At 34.5% G+C, this 15,050-nt stretch overlaps 1 protein-coding gene across 5 annotated transcripts in view; it reads left to right on the top strand.

Annotated features, from left to right (window-relative positions):
- The window catches only part of LOC129805193 (excitatory amino acid transporter), a 41,156-nt gene that overhangs the window by 997 nt on the left and 25,109 nt on the right, over positions 1 to 15,050 (top strand). Inside the window, exons 1-2 of one of the 5 annotated variants that reach the window (XM_055852958.1) lie at positions 27 to 123; positions 10,833 to 11,362. The gene's annotated coding sequence lies outside the window, so the exon portion shown is untranslated. Of the gene's footprint in view, positions 1 to 26; positions 124 to 8,763; positions 8,896 to 10,787; positions 11,363 to 15,050 lie in introns of those variants that run through there. The other 4 variants (XM_055852954.1, XM_055852955.1, XM_055852959.1 and 1 more) reach the window with 4 other exon arrangements.

Raw genomic sequence — 15,050 nt, 5'->3', positions numbered from 1 at the left:
AAATATGGAATATAATTTTGTGAATATTGCAAGTTACAGACGGTAGATCGATAGATAGAGTGAACTTAAAAAAATATATTGACCAGTGATAATGTGTTGAAGATTCGCACAACGTAGAAAACGGTACATAAAAATATTTTAGAAATATTTAATTTTATGTGAACGAAAGAATCGAAATGGTTTTAATTATCAATGATCATGATGATTGTATTGTTTGATTAAAATCTGTGATTTAACAAAAGCTTTATCGAATAAATTTAATAGAAGGTTTTATTGAGATGAAAGTGAAGATTAGTGTATTAGAAGTACAATAATAATATTATTAAAAAGCGTAATTGATATAAAATCCACTTATTATAATGAATGACATGACATTAGTATCAGCAACCAAAATTAATTTCAATTTTATTCTTGTATTTGCGCTCTCTTCTTGGCCGGGAGCAAGTATTGCATTTAGCATACTAAATCTTATTATGTAACAGTAATAATAATCAATCTTTCTTAAAATGCAACTTCTGCAAAAGATTTAGTGTAAACTTTTGTGAAAATATAAATTGAATGTTACAAAATTAAATTTGTGATCGTTAACGGCTCTGGGATTTTTTGTTGAATTTTATTTCTCCATGATCAAATTTGTTTTATGAAGGAAATGTTTCAGCAAAATTCACTAAAAGAGCCACGAAATAACGAGATTTTTTTTAAATTACTTCTTATTTTAATGCATCGGTCAAAAAGTCTGTAGACTAAGTGAAAATTATTTTTGGTCAAATTCAATTCCATTTGTCAAGATACGTTCTTTAAAAGTCGATATAGCGTTTTGAACAATTATCTAAATAAATTTCGAAAACTCTCCAAAATAAGCCATACTTTCAGATTTTAGTTTCTCATTTGAGTGAAAATGGTAATCGGTGAGCCATTTCTTTGGTTAAAACTCCCTTGAGTACTGGTCTTGCGAATATGGCGACTGAAACTGAAGGACCAATTCAAACCCAATTTCGAGCAGTTATGTTTCTTTTTTAATTTTTCGGTTTTCGTCCAAAGTGGGCAAATACGGCAGCCATTGTGCGAAGAACTTCTTCATATCCAAAATATCATATAAGATGTTGAACAAAAAGTCATATGACATCTTTGTAATAAGCTAACTCCCTTAATTTTACTTTGGGGTCCTTCCACACAATATCATTGATTTTTAGATGTTTTCTAAAATATTGACATCTTTCGGCGTCCTCGTCGGCGTCCAGATTATTCAGCGCCATTTTTCTTTGTAGTGTCTCAACGAAAACTCGAAAACTAAATATCCGGTTAATGATTATCTAATCTAGCTTATATTTAGTTTGGGTTATCGTTTTCTTACTTAAGTAATAGTGTTTAATTAGAAAACGAAACTCAGAATTTTCCATTTAAAGAAAAACTTAGGTTGATTAATTCTAACAGCTGTAGCTTGGGAACTGAGAAACCAATAATGGCCCAATTGCTGTCAAATTTTGACACGTACCGTCGTTGCGGGTGACTTTGCACTCGGGGGGTGACTTTGCACTCTGCTGTTTGTGAGACTTTGAACAATTCTAACACTTATTGATAGTCTTCGCCGATCCGGTCTACCATGTCAAAGTATATAGGGATATGTTAAGTACCAAGTAAGGTACTATGATCCTCAAAAGGATTCTTGTAGTTTCAGTAATAGTCAATGAAATCCTAGTATAGGTATTTTGTCAAAAAACGACTCCGCGATAAAGTTATCTAAAGATGCAATTCCAAAATCGATTTCAGAGAAGTAAATTGTCCAAATCTATTCTAAATTTATCTGGCTAGAATAATCCACTTCGATTTTGTTCATTATTTTAGTAAATTCCTTTTTTCACTATAGTCTTCTTAAGAACGCACGATTTATGTTATTAAATTGCATTTAATGGTCTTTCTAAAGCTTTATTAGAAAAGTATTTGGCTAAAAATTATTCAATTTATTGGGAACTTAAGATAAAATGACCGAGATCTACAAGATAGCATGGTCGCCATCTTGATTTGACGATTCTGTCCGCCATTTTGAATAACTGTCAGAACAAAAAACTTATCCGATTGAGCTGAAATTTTAGTATGTTCTGGCTGATGTCAAGACCTTTTCAGAACATATATAAAATCCGACCTAGGTCAAGCGATTGTCTGGATACTGGGGCTCTAAGTTCAAAATTTTGACATTTTCATAAATACAGAACTACGAAGAGCTTCTTTTATCGAAACCATCACAAAAAAGGCAGTATTATCGTTAGGCGATGAGATCTAAATAACAAACAAAAAGAAAAGTAATGTTTTTATTTATAACAGCATATTATTTGAAGATCTGAAAAACTTTTGCAAAGATGAAAAAATAAAAAAAATAAATAAATGCACTTTTCATTTTTTTTAATTATGTAAGAGTAAATAAATATATAAAATAAGAGCCTCATCCATTTCTAATGGTTACTGAGGCATTTAGTTTAGGTTTTAAAATTCAGGATTAAAAAATAAAGATCGCCAAAATATGAATATTTCAAATTTTTAAACTTTGAGCCTCTGTATCAAGGTAAATACTTGACGTAGACCGGAACATAAATACGTTCTGAAAAGGTCTTGATATCAGCTACAACATACTAAAATTTCAACTCAATCGAACCTGTTTTAGATTTTGACAGTTGTTCAAAATGGCGGACAGAAACGTCAAATCAAGATGGCGATCATGTCATCTTGTAGATCTCGTGCATCTTACCCTTAGATGTGAAGATCTTAATTGTCGTTTATTATCAGAAATTGTTGATTTTTTAGTATTGATTAAAAAGTGCAAAGTCACCCGCACCTTATCCCCAGTGCAAGCCTTTTTTCTTGATTTTTTTAAACATAGTAAAATTTTATAAAATTAATGCTAGTGGCACAAAATCCATTCATTAACAACTGAATACAAATAATTTTACTCAAAACCCCCCCCTCCCTTCACTTTAACTATCCACTTTTAGAGGGCAAAGTTGAAAAACAGCGAAAAAACGTGCAAAGTCACCCGCAACGACGGTATCATTTTAAAGATCGCTGATTCGAAATTAAGTTTTTTGATATAGTGCTTCCATCTAGGGTGAAAGGAACTCCTATTGACACTTTAAGAACTCGTGTCAGGAACTACTGACACCGTACTCTGTACCATTTGGAATACGAATTTGAACACTTATCCTTATCGAAAAACGTAAATTAATGGAAAAAAAACCATTATTACTTACATTTTATTAGATACATTAAACAAATTTTAACATTCTGACAAAAGTATCAATAGAGGTTCCCTGTCGAAGAGGTGTTCATTCGACCCTATGTGTCATTCTACGAAGTTATTGAACTTATTGAACGGACTCTCGTCTTTAAAGGTTTAAGCTTAAGAGTTTTTCTTAATTTTAATTTTTCTATGTATAATTGTGCCAAATTTCGGCATAGTTGCATGCAAGCGCCAAAGTCTCAAGTTTGAAATGTAATATCTTTAATAGAAATTTATTTTTTTTCATTCCTTCTACTTTAGAAGTGTTGCTTAGAACCTTGTAGACAGTTTATAGTCTTTATTTACTCTAAAATCATTATTAATACATTTTAAAATGAATAAAAATGTCGACATAACTTTGGTGCCCTATTTCGGCCACCTTCATTCTTATAGTTCCTTGCCCTTCGGGAATTCTTCCAATGTCTTTTTCACGTCATCTCGTTTGTCAAAGCTACATTTTTTGTTATTCTTTTGCATTGTATAATCTCTAGAGTACGTAAAATCTAAAAGTTCATGGAAATTCGAGGAACAAAAAAGGTGGCCGAAATTGCAAGCTGGCCGGAATTTGGCACACTTACCTAAGTATTTTTCTAAACATGTTAGCATTAGGTACTCATAAAAAACCTAAATGGGACAATGGGAATTTTGATTAAAAATTAGGAATTTAAACAGTAAAACTCAAAATTTAAAAGTTTTACCGCTTATAATGTTTATCAGTGATGAATTGAGGAACAATTTTGCAACAAGAAACATTTTGTGAAAAACAAGTAATGTAAATAACAAGTAAAAAGAGTAAAAATTTTTTTATTTTTCCAAGTGTGTCTCATTTTCTCAAGTCTGATATCTAATTTAAAAATTTCAAATTTTGATATCGAAATTTTTGTATAGGTAATGAGCGACTTACCACACTGTAGAATAAATTTTAATACGATTCACATTAATTGTCCCAAAATGGCTTCAAAAGTGCAATTTTTAATATTTCAGAATTTAATTTGTTAGACCTTTCTTTAGTGATAACGAACAGACTTGAGCAATGAAAGTTAATCATAATGGCATTAAATACAATAAATAATTTCTTATTCAAATATTCTTTTCCTATAAATTTTAATAAATACGTTTTTAATCTATGTCAGCCAACTATGGAGAACCAGTTCCCATTTTCAACACTAAGTAATTAAAATTTTATAATTATAGTTGTTAAAAATAAGAAAAAAAAAATTTATTAACGATTATTAATTTGAATAATCTTGAAACGGTTTATGTAGTGTAGCATTAGGGTTAGAATTCGTATAATATACAGATTATTATTTCCAGAAAAAAAAACGATTCGGAGATTTAAAAGCCTTGTCTTTCAAATTAGGGGGAAATCGGGCGCATTTGAAATTGGGATATTTCACCTATTTTTAAGTAAAATTGAGCCTTATCGTGACATTATTTATCTGCACAAACAGAGATTGAGAGCTAAGTTGCATTATGATTTGGCTCAGTTTCACTTAAACATAGAAAAAAACCCGAATTTCAAAGGTGCCCCACTTCCCCCTACGTCTTTTACAAATCGTCTTTTGGAAATTTCACATTTTACATTTTTTTATTTATTTATATAATAATATAAGAAAGGGACAGATAATCCTAACCGGCTTATGTAGGTGAGATTCTTAACGTGAGCTAACTCGGAGTGCATGCAAATTCGATTTAGAGCTGAAGTTGGGAGACGCCATTCAGTTATCTTGAATCAAATTCGTGAAATTATACAAATTTTGTATTTAAACCAAAATATCAAAGATTTGGATGGAGTGACAGAAAAGTGATATATGGGTGAAATGTAGACCAGAATGTTCTCTATAATTTTCCCATAGAACATGATCTCATCGATTACTCAGAAGCCAAGATAAGCGAGGTTTTTTGTTTCTTAACTTGTTTTTTCATCCAGAGTGCCCCAAGTAGTCATTTGTTGAACTTCAACTATATCAAAGAATTGTTGTATTTTGTGGGACTTTCCATTCAAAACCCTATTTTAAGTGTCTTGGTGGAGTAGAGGCAGTCAAATTGGCATCTGAGTGATTTCAAAGCGTTATTATGGGAAAAATCAATTTTTTCACACTTAAACGGCAAAATCGGAGTGATAGCGTAGTCTGAGCGGAAAATGATGTATGGACGAAATGTAGAGACAAATGTGCTCTACAATTATGTTGAAGTAATCATAAAAATCGGTTCAGCGACAGTCGAGATAATTGAGGTTATGTGATATTGAAATTGGTTTTTCGACTGTGGCGCCCCTGGTGTTGGTCCCACGAAGTTTAAATATTCTAGAAAGTTGTAGCATTTGGTGAGATCTTTCGTTTAAGCCCTCATTCATCAAAATCGGTCAAATAGAACCGGAGATATGATTTTTTGAATTTCGTGAACTTTGACCCCTCATATCTCCGGTTCTATTGAAACCACAGCGCGCATACGCACCATTTTGGAAACGTCCTAGACTGGACTACAACATACTAAAATTTCATTAACTTGCACAATGCCGTTTTTGAGAAAAGTGACTTTGAATTTCGATGAATTTTGACGCTATCACAGCGCCACCTGTGGTGAATTTTTGAACTTCCATCTGAAAGTGCTCATCGAGACGAAACCAAAAAGGTAAAATTTATGTCGCTATGTTAATTAGAACCGGAGATAGAGGCCGGTCAATGTTCGAACTTTGACCCCTTATAGCTCGGGTCAGGGGTTATGGATCGACTTAAGGTTTTTTTTGTTTGATAGGTATAATCAACGGCTACAACATACTAAATTTTCAGCCCGATGCACAATGGAATTTTTGAGTTATTTAACTTTTAAGATTTAAAAATTTTCTTTTTAAAAAAAGCGCCCCTAGCGGTGGTTTTATGAACTTGCGATGTTAGAAGGGGAAGTGGCATTTTACGAGAGCTTTCCAAAAAGCCCTCACTTTTTAAATTCTGACAATTAGAACCGGAGTTATGGCCATTTTAAGAAATTTTTTTTGGACCCTTATAGCTCGGGTCAGGGGGGTCGGGGGACCTTAAGTTTGGTATTGATGGAAAGCTCTAAGGCCCAGCTATAACATACTAAAATTTGAGTCCGCTGAATGCCATAGGGGCGGAGCTATTGAGAAAACAAAAAAAAAGGGGTCTTCAAAATGGCGGAAGGAGGGGTGGGGGGTGGGGGGTCAATGCACCAAGTTGCAATTTTCATGCGATATATAACCTTTGCCGAAAACCGCAAGTCGATATCTTTTTTAGTTTAGGAGCTATTAAGCTCCAAAGAGCGGCCGGTCGGCCGGCCGGCCGGGAACGTAAATTAGCCACATATATATTCGTGATCAGGAAGTGCTGAAACACATTTTGGCCAAATTTGAGGTCGATCGGACGACATGAAATTTTGTTAGGATTATAGTAGGTGAGATTGTTAAGAATCTCACCTAATAATACGGAAAAATAAATTGACTTCAATGTAAAGAAAGAAAAGGGACAGATAATCCTAACCGGCTTATGTAGGTGAGATTCTTAACGTGAGCTAACTCGGAGTGCATGCAAATTCGATTTAGAGCTGAAGTTGGGAGACGCCATTCAGTTATCTTGAATAAAATTCGTGAAATTATACAAATTTTTGTATTTAAACCAAAATATCAAGGATTTGGATGAACTGACAGAAAAGTGTTATATGGGTGAAATGTAGACCAGAATGTTCTCTATAATTTTTCCATAGAACATGATCTCATCGATTACTCAGAAGTCAAGATAATCGAGGTTTTTTGTTTCTTAACTCGTTTTTTCATCCAGAGTTCCCCAAGTAGTCATTTGTTGAACTTCAACTATATCAAAGAATTGTTGTATTTTGTGGGACTTTCCATTCAAAACCCTATTTTAAGTGTCTTTGTGGAGTAGAGGCAGTCAAATTGGCATCTGAGTGATTTCAAAGCGTTATTATGGGAAAAATCAATTTTTTCACACTTAAACGGCAAAATCTGAGTGATAGCTTAGTCTGAGTGGAAAATGATGTATGGACGAAATGTAGAGACAAATGTGCTCTACAATTATGTCGAAGTAATCATCAAAATCGGTCCAGCGACAGTCGAGATAATTGAGGTTATGTGATATTGAAATTGGTTTTTCGACTGTGGCGCCCCTGGTGTTGGTCTCACGAAGTTCAAATGTTCTAGAAAGTTGTAGTATTTGGTGAGATCTTTCGTTTAAGCCCTCATTCATCAAAATCGGTCACATAGAACCGGAGATATGATTTTTTAAATTTTGTGAACTTTGACCCCTCATATCTCCGGTTCTATTGAAACCACAGCGCACATACGCACCATTTTGGAAACGTCCTAGACTGGACTACAACATACTAAAATTTCATTAACTTGCACAATGCCGTTTTTGAGAAAAGTGACTTTGAATTTCGATGAATTTTGACGCTATCACAGCGCCACCTATGGTGACTTTTTGAACTTCCATCTGAAAGTGCTCATCGAGACGAAACCAAAAAGGTAAAATTTAGGTTGCTATGTTAATTAGAACCGGAGATAGAGGCCGGTCAATGTTCGAACTTTGACCCCTTATAGCTCGGGTCAGGGGTTATGGATCGACTTAAGGTTTTTCTGGTTTGATAGGTATAATCAACGGCTACAACATACTAAAATTTCAGCCCGATTGCATAAGGAATTTTTGAGTTATTTAACTTTTAAGATTTAAAAATTTTCTTTTTAAAAAAAGCGCCTCTAGCGGTGGTTTTATGAACTTGCGATGTTAGAAGGAAAAGTGGCATTTCACGAGAGCTTTCCAAAAAGCCCTCACTTTTTAAATTCTGACAATTAGAACCGGAGTTATGGCCATTTTAAGAAAATTTTTTTGGACCCTTATAGCTCGGGTCAGGGGGGTCGGGGGACCTTAAGTTTGGTATTGATGGAAAGCTCTAAGGCCCAGCTATAACATACTAAAATTTGAGCCCGATCGATGCCATAGGGCCGGAGCTATTGAGAAAACAAAAAATGGGTGGTCTTCAAAATGGCGGAAGGAGGGGTGGGGGGTGGGGGGTCAATGCACCATGTTGCAATTTTCATACGATATTTAACCTTTGCCGAAAACCTCAAGTCGATATCTTTTTTAGTTTAGGAGCTATTAAGCTCCAAAGAGCGGCCGGACGGCCGGCCGGCCGGCCGGGAACGTAACTTAGCCCCCCATATATTCGTGATCAGGAAGTGGCGAAACACATTTTGGCCAAGTTTGAGCGCGATCGGAGGACATGAAATTTTGTTAGGATTATAGTAGGTGAGATTGTTAAGAATCTCACCTAATATTTATGAAAGACGAAATGTAAAAGTAAAGTGTTATAAAGATCGAGGACAATATTTTTTTAGTTTTTGTTCTGAAAAATTATTGAAAATATGTACTAAAATTGTTACATACCACTGAATGAATCTTTAAACTACATATTATTATACCGATTTGAATAACTAAATGCATTTGTACATATTAGCTTAATATGCGAACTCACTCTCAGGCAATTGAGTCTAAAAAAAACGGTTAGAAACCATGTGAAGAAATGAAAACTTTGGAACATTCTAATTTGATATAATTGCAAATGTGTTCAACGTAGTTTCAAGAGAAAGTCAAGTAAAAAAAATAGAGGAGATTACTGTGTGATCTCATGGTCTTATGATAAAAGGGACAGATAATCCTAACCGGCTTATGTAGGTGAGATTCTTAACGTGAGCTAACTCGGAGTGCATGCAAATTCGATTTAGAGCTGAAGTTGGGAGACGCCATTCAGTCATCTTGAATCAAATTCGTGAAATTATACAAATTTTGTATTTAAACCAAAATATCAAGGATTTGGATGAACTGACAGAAAAGTGTTATATGGGTGAAATGTAGACCAGAATGTTCTCTATAATTTTCCCATAGAACATGATCTCATCGATTACTCAGAAGCCAAGATAATCGAGGTTTTTTGTTTCTTAACTCGTTTTTTCATCCAGAGTGCCCCAAGTAGTCATTTGTTGAACTTCAACTATATCAAAGAATTGTTGTATTCTGTGGGATTTTCCATTTAAAACCCTATTTTAAGTGTCTTGGTGGAGTAGAGGCAGTCAAATTGGCATCTGAGTGATTTCAAAGCGTTATTATTGGAAAAATCAATTTTTTCACACTTAAACGGCAAAATCGGAGTGATAGCGTAGTCTGAGCGGAAAATGATGTATGGACGAAATGTAGAGACAAATGTCCTCTACAATTATGTCGAAGTAATCATCAAAATCGGTTCAGCGACAGTCGAGATAATTGAGGTTATGTGATATTGAAATTGATTTTTCGACTGTGGCGCCCCTGGTGTTGGTCCCACGAAGTTCAAATATTCTAGAAAGTTGTAGCATTTGGTGAGATCTTTCGTTTAAGCCCTCATTCATCAAAATCGGTCACATAGAACCGGAGATATGATTTTTTGAATTTCGTGAACTTTGACCCCTCATATCTCCGGTTCTATTGAAACCACAGCGCACATACGCACCATTTTGGAAACGTCCTAGACTGGACTACAACATACTAAAATTTGATTAACTTGCACAATGCCGTTTTTGAGAAAAATGTCTTGGAATTTCGATGAATTTTGACGTTATCACAGCGCCACCTGTGGTGATTTTTTGAACTTCCATCTGAAAGTGCTCATCGAGACGAAACCAAAAAGGTAAAATTTATGTCGATATGTTAATTAGAACCGGAGATAGAGGCCGGTCAATGTTCGAAATTTGACCCCTTATAGCTCGGGTCAGGGGTTATGGATCGACTTAAGGTTTTTTTTGTTTGATAGGTATAATCAACGGCTACAACATACTAAAATTTCAGCCCGATCGCATAAGGAATTTTTGAGTTATTTAACTTTTAAGATTTAAAAATTTTCTTTTTAAAAAAAGCGCCCCTAGCGGTGGTTTTATGAACTTGCGATGTTAGAAGAGGAAGTGGCATTTCACGAGAGCTTTCCAAAAAGTCCTCATTTTTTAAATTCTGACAATTAGAACCGGAGTTATGGCCATTTTAAGAAATTTTTTTTGGACCCTTATAGCTCGGGTCAGGGGGGTCGGGGGACCTTAAGTTTGGTATTGATGGAAAGCTCTAAGGCCCAGCTATAACATACTAAAATTTGAGCCCGATCGATGCCATAGGGGCGGAGCTATTGAGAAAACAAAAAAAGGGGGGTCTTCAAAATGGCGGAAGGAGGGGTGGGGGGTGGGGGGTCAATGCACCAAGTTGCAATTTTCATGCGATATATAACCTTTGCCGAAAACCGCAAGTCGATATCTTTTTTAGTTTAGGAGCTATTAAGCTCCAAAGAGCGGCCGGACGGCCGGCCGGCCGGCCGGCCGGGAACGTAACTTAGCCCCCCATATATTCGTGATCAGGAAGTGGCGAAACACATTTTGGCCAAGTTTGAGCGCGATCGGAGGACATGAAATTTTGTTAGGATTATAGTAGGTGAGATTGTTAAGAATCTCACCTAATAAAATTTGCAGGAAATTTTCCACTTGATCATCTGAAATATTCTCATTCAACAATAGGGCTAAATTGTGAAACTTAATCAAACACAACGGGCAGCAACTGTGAATTGGATGATCAGTGTGATCTTCAAGTGTGATGTCAGTGATCCTCGTGATCTTGTGAGAAAACCTCTATTTTTTCACGATAGAGCCTGTGCGGCTTTGGGGAGAAATTATCGGTGATTCAAAGTGTTTGGCGTGCAAAGGGATTTACCGCCAAATTGTGGGATTTAATTGATTGGTGACCGTGCCAAAATTGAGTGTCACGCACAACAAAAGACAGTGCCCAAAACCTGCTCTGTCCGTCACTCTTTGGGGCTAGGTAAGCAGTGCTGTTCTGGGGAGCCAAAGGGGCTGCCAATTGCATAATACAAGACAGCAGATGTATGTCATTGAGCAGACAAAGTAAGGTGATCAAGCGTTCGTGTCAGCCGGACATCCAGAGTGATTTTTTCGTGTCTCAACTCAGTGATGATCCCCGTGCGGACTTTAATGATCAGTCTGTGCAAAACAACAAACGGATTTTGAGCCTCTACACCGGAAACTATAAGGTGAGCTTTTTAGTGCAAGGAACGCGAGTGACGCGGAATCTTGGCTACGTAGGCATAATTTCTCTACTCGTGTCACCAAGGCGGGCAGGGGATTGATACAGGGTCAAGATCGTGTTGGGACAGTGATATCTCCTCCTCCTCTTAATCAGAGACCAATTTATTTATCTCGAATCAAATACCAAACACATTTTCCTGTCTCTCTACTATGAATCTTTCCGGATGACTTTCATTCAAGATCATAAAGCTTGCGCTAAAGTGTTCTTTGTTTCTTTTTTTATGCGACACGCGAATTCTAAAAATAAAATGAAATTTGTTTTTGAAAAAAGAATTCTTTAAGTTGTTGATAGCAATAGTGAGAGCTTCTTGCTAATTCACAGTCATTACAATTGTATGACAGTGCCATTGACAACCTGACAACAATATTAAAATAATTTAAATAATAAAAAAAGAAAAAAAATATAGTCACTGCTTGGCAACTTCAATAATAAAACTAGAGAGAAAATAACTTTATAAGGAAATAGCAATTATAAGAGTTTTTCGAAAAAAGATCTATAAAATGTCGCTGAAGGGAATAATATTATGAGTTAAATGTAAAAAGGTGGAAAAGTACAGAAACTTTGCAAAAAGTTCAAGCTTTTGACTTTTTGTGCTATACCCCAAAAGAAGTTTTACTTATATCAGTAAAGTTGCTTAGCAGCTAAACTCGTTTCGCAAAACTTTATCGTTTACGTAATTTTTTGGTTTAATTATTTACAATTTAAATCAATTTATATTAGTAAATTTTAAATTTGTCTGAAATCATGTAAGACTAATAGAATTGAATATTGAATTAAAACTTAATTATTATCGATAAATTACCGGTGAATGATTTTCTTCTTCCCATTTTTAAATTTTTTTTTTATGAGAAGACGTCCCATGAAGTTTACAGAGTTGATGATCGATTGAAGTGGATTTAAATTCACTCGGGATTTCAAATCGTCTCAAATGAGCCTATAATTGTTTTAAGGATTATGTAATATGTGCAAAGTGTGCAAAGTTCATATTTGCTAGCAGCGTTTTCAGCATATTTTTTACTAAGTTGCTCAGCAAAAAATATGCTGACCGGTCAGAACGTCTCGAACAATAAGTGCTTACCAAATAAATAAATAAATAAATAAATAAAAACAAGAACAAGACAGGAAGCGAGAGAAAGTAAATGGTGGAGTAGCAAAGGTTCAGTGACACTATAGAAACCCGACCCGGAAAGAGCGAAGCAAAAGAAACAAAAAATCGAACAATAAAAAAATCGCGAAAAGGCATATGAACTTCATATTAGCAAGCGGTCAAAAGTCGCAGAAAAATCGTAAACAACCCGGCTATTACCGTGGAACCAAAATTCATCACGACAACACCCTAGCTGAATCCCTAAGCGGAGATTTCCAGCGTGAGACATATCAAGTCCACGCTTCACATATAGGGGAGACTGGGGAAAATTTGTCAAAACGAAAATTTCAATATTCACTATTTTCTAAAATAAAAGAGACTAAGGCTTGAAATTTTTATTATAGATAGCCTTCATGCAACCTTCTTAAACATACAAAGTTTCAAGGGATTCGAGGAAGGATTGTGTATAATAAAAAATAATGAAATTTTGATCCCTATTTTTGGAATATTTGACTTACAGAAAATATCAATCAAATCAATTGTTTAGACACCTTGGAACGGTCTTGAAATCCTTGACATGAATAAACCGATTCCAATCGGTTATGAACTGGCTCATAACCCGTAACTTTTTTATCCGAAATTCAATTACTTCTAAGGTGCATTTTAGGCAATATTTTGAGTGATTTATTCTGCTCAGTAAATCAGTTGTGCAGCAGTAAACGGTAAATGATGCGAAAGTACTTTTGAATGTACACAATGTTTAAGTCATCACCAAATAAATTAATTCAAAGTTTGACTTTTTCAAACAAAGCTTAAAAAAAATTTATATAGAAGATGTGCTGTATTATATTTTCAAATAGCTAATACTCAAGAGAAGCTACCTAGATTTTATTAGATTTAGATCATAAAAGATTGGCAAATGAGTTTTGAAAAAAATCAGACTTCGTCAAAGTCTTATAATTGGGATTTTATTACTTTTGTGTTTTGAAATTCTTCTTAATATATATTTGTTTAAATTTCATTCAATTTTTATAAATCTTCTATTATTGTTCGCAAAAACGTTTTTAGAATTCATTTGTAAATTTTCCAGCACAACAGAGTGGATTTTATTAAACGTTACTTGAAATTCTCAAGATAAAACGAATTTTTTTCAGGATCCGCTCGTTTCAATGAAACAGTTTTATGATTCTTTGGTTTCGTCAAATATTTTTTTGGGAATTCTGGATTTCATTAAATCTATCTAGATTGCTTAGGGTCAGACTGGATCCTCGAGAATATTTAGGCTGTAAAATTTGACAGGAAAGATTTATAGCAGTGTCGTACAATGAGGGCTTAGGATCATCGGTTAGAGGTCCTTTGAAAAAATTTCAAAAATTTCTTTTACGGTAGATCCTTTACTGCCTTTACAGGCTAAAGCTATTTTCTTTAAAGTTTTTATGAATTTTCTGGTTTAACGAAACTTTTCTTAAATGTTTTTTTTTAGTTTCGTCAAATATTACTTAGGATGCTGGGGAATTATGAAATGTTTATGTATGAGAATGTTCAGGAATTGCGAGATTTTTCTTTGGATCATCTGGCTTCGCGAAACTTCTTTATGCCTGACTTAATTATTAATCAGGCATAGGTCAGTGTTTATTTAGATTTTTGGATTTCGTTAAATTTTTCTATGACTAGGGTTTGTTATGATTTATATAGGGAAGTTTGATAAGGGTTTTTCACATGAGTCATTACTTTTTCGTCTGTTTTTTTTTTGATAAAACTATCAGGACTGGCTTACTTTTGTTCTTGAGTAGTAGCGGAGGGTTGAACAGTTCAGCGGAGCTGTAATTTTTTTAGGCTTATTTTTCAATCCTTTACTTATTAAGTTTGTTTAAACTAACTACGCACATGTTAGATATAACAATTTATTAGGGTGAAAGGAACGTCTATTGACACTTTAAGAACTCGTGTCAGCACCTATTGACACCCTACTCTGTACCATTTGGGTTATGAAATTTGAACATATCTGTTTATAGTAAAAGGTATATTACAGAAAAATCGTTATATCACTTATATTTTACTACATTAAATAATTTTCAACATTTTGACAAAAGTGTCAATAGGGGTTCCCTGTCGAACAGACGTTCCTCCGACCCTATAGTGAAATTTTACATATTTTCGAAAAATATATATTCCTAAAATTCCCTAACTTTCCCCTATTCGAAAAGAATATGTTGGATTGGCTAGTATCCAGGGTAGTATACGCTTTGCCATTGTTGTTAAAGGGTTAATGGCTCACACAAGTATAATAAACTGCAGCTGTGATTATGAAAAGAATCACAGCAAAAAGAGCACTTTAGCAATGGAATTTGTGTTTTCCGCGTAATTTCTCCTAATTTTCACTTCAGGTTGAAAATCATAAATTATATACCTGATACCTTAACTATGTAAATTCCAACAAGCCAAATATTATCAAGTACATTTTTTCATGATAATTTCTACTCCAAAAATCGATGGGGATATACTCCTGCAATGCAACGCCCAAAGCTCAATTAAAGCTCCATTA

The sequence above is a fragment of the Phlebotomus papatasi genome, chromosome 3 (genome assembly GCF_024763615.1).
Source record: "Phlebotomus papatasi isolate M1 chromosome 3, Ppap_2.1, whole genome shotgun sequence".
Classification (NCBI taxonomy): Eukaryota; Metazoa; Arthropoda; class Insecta; order Diptera; family Psychodidae; genus Phlebotomus; species Phlebotomus papatasi.
The sequence above is the reverse complement of the archived record's forward strand: the minus strand, read 5'-3'. Positions and strand labels throughout refer to the sequence as shown.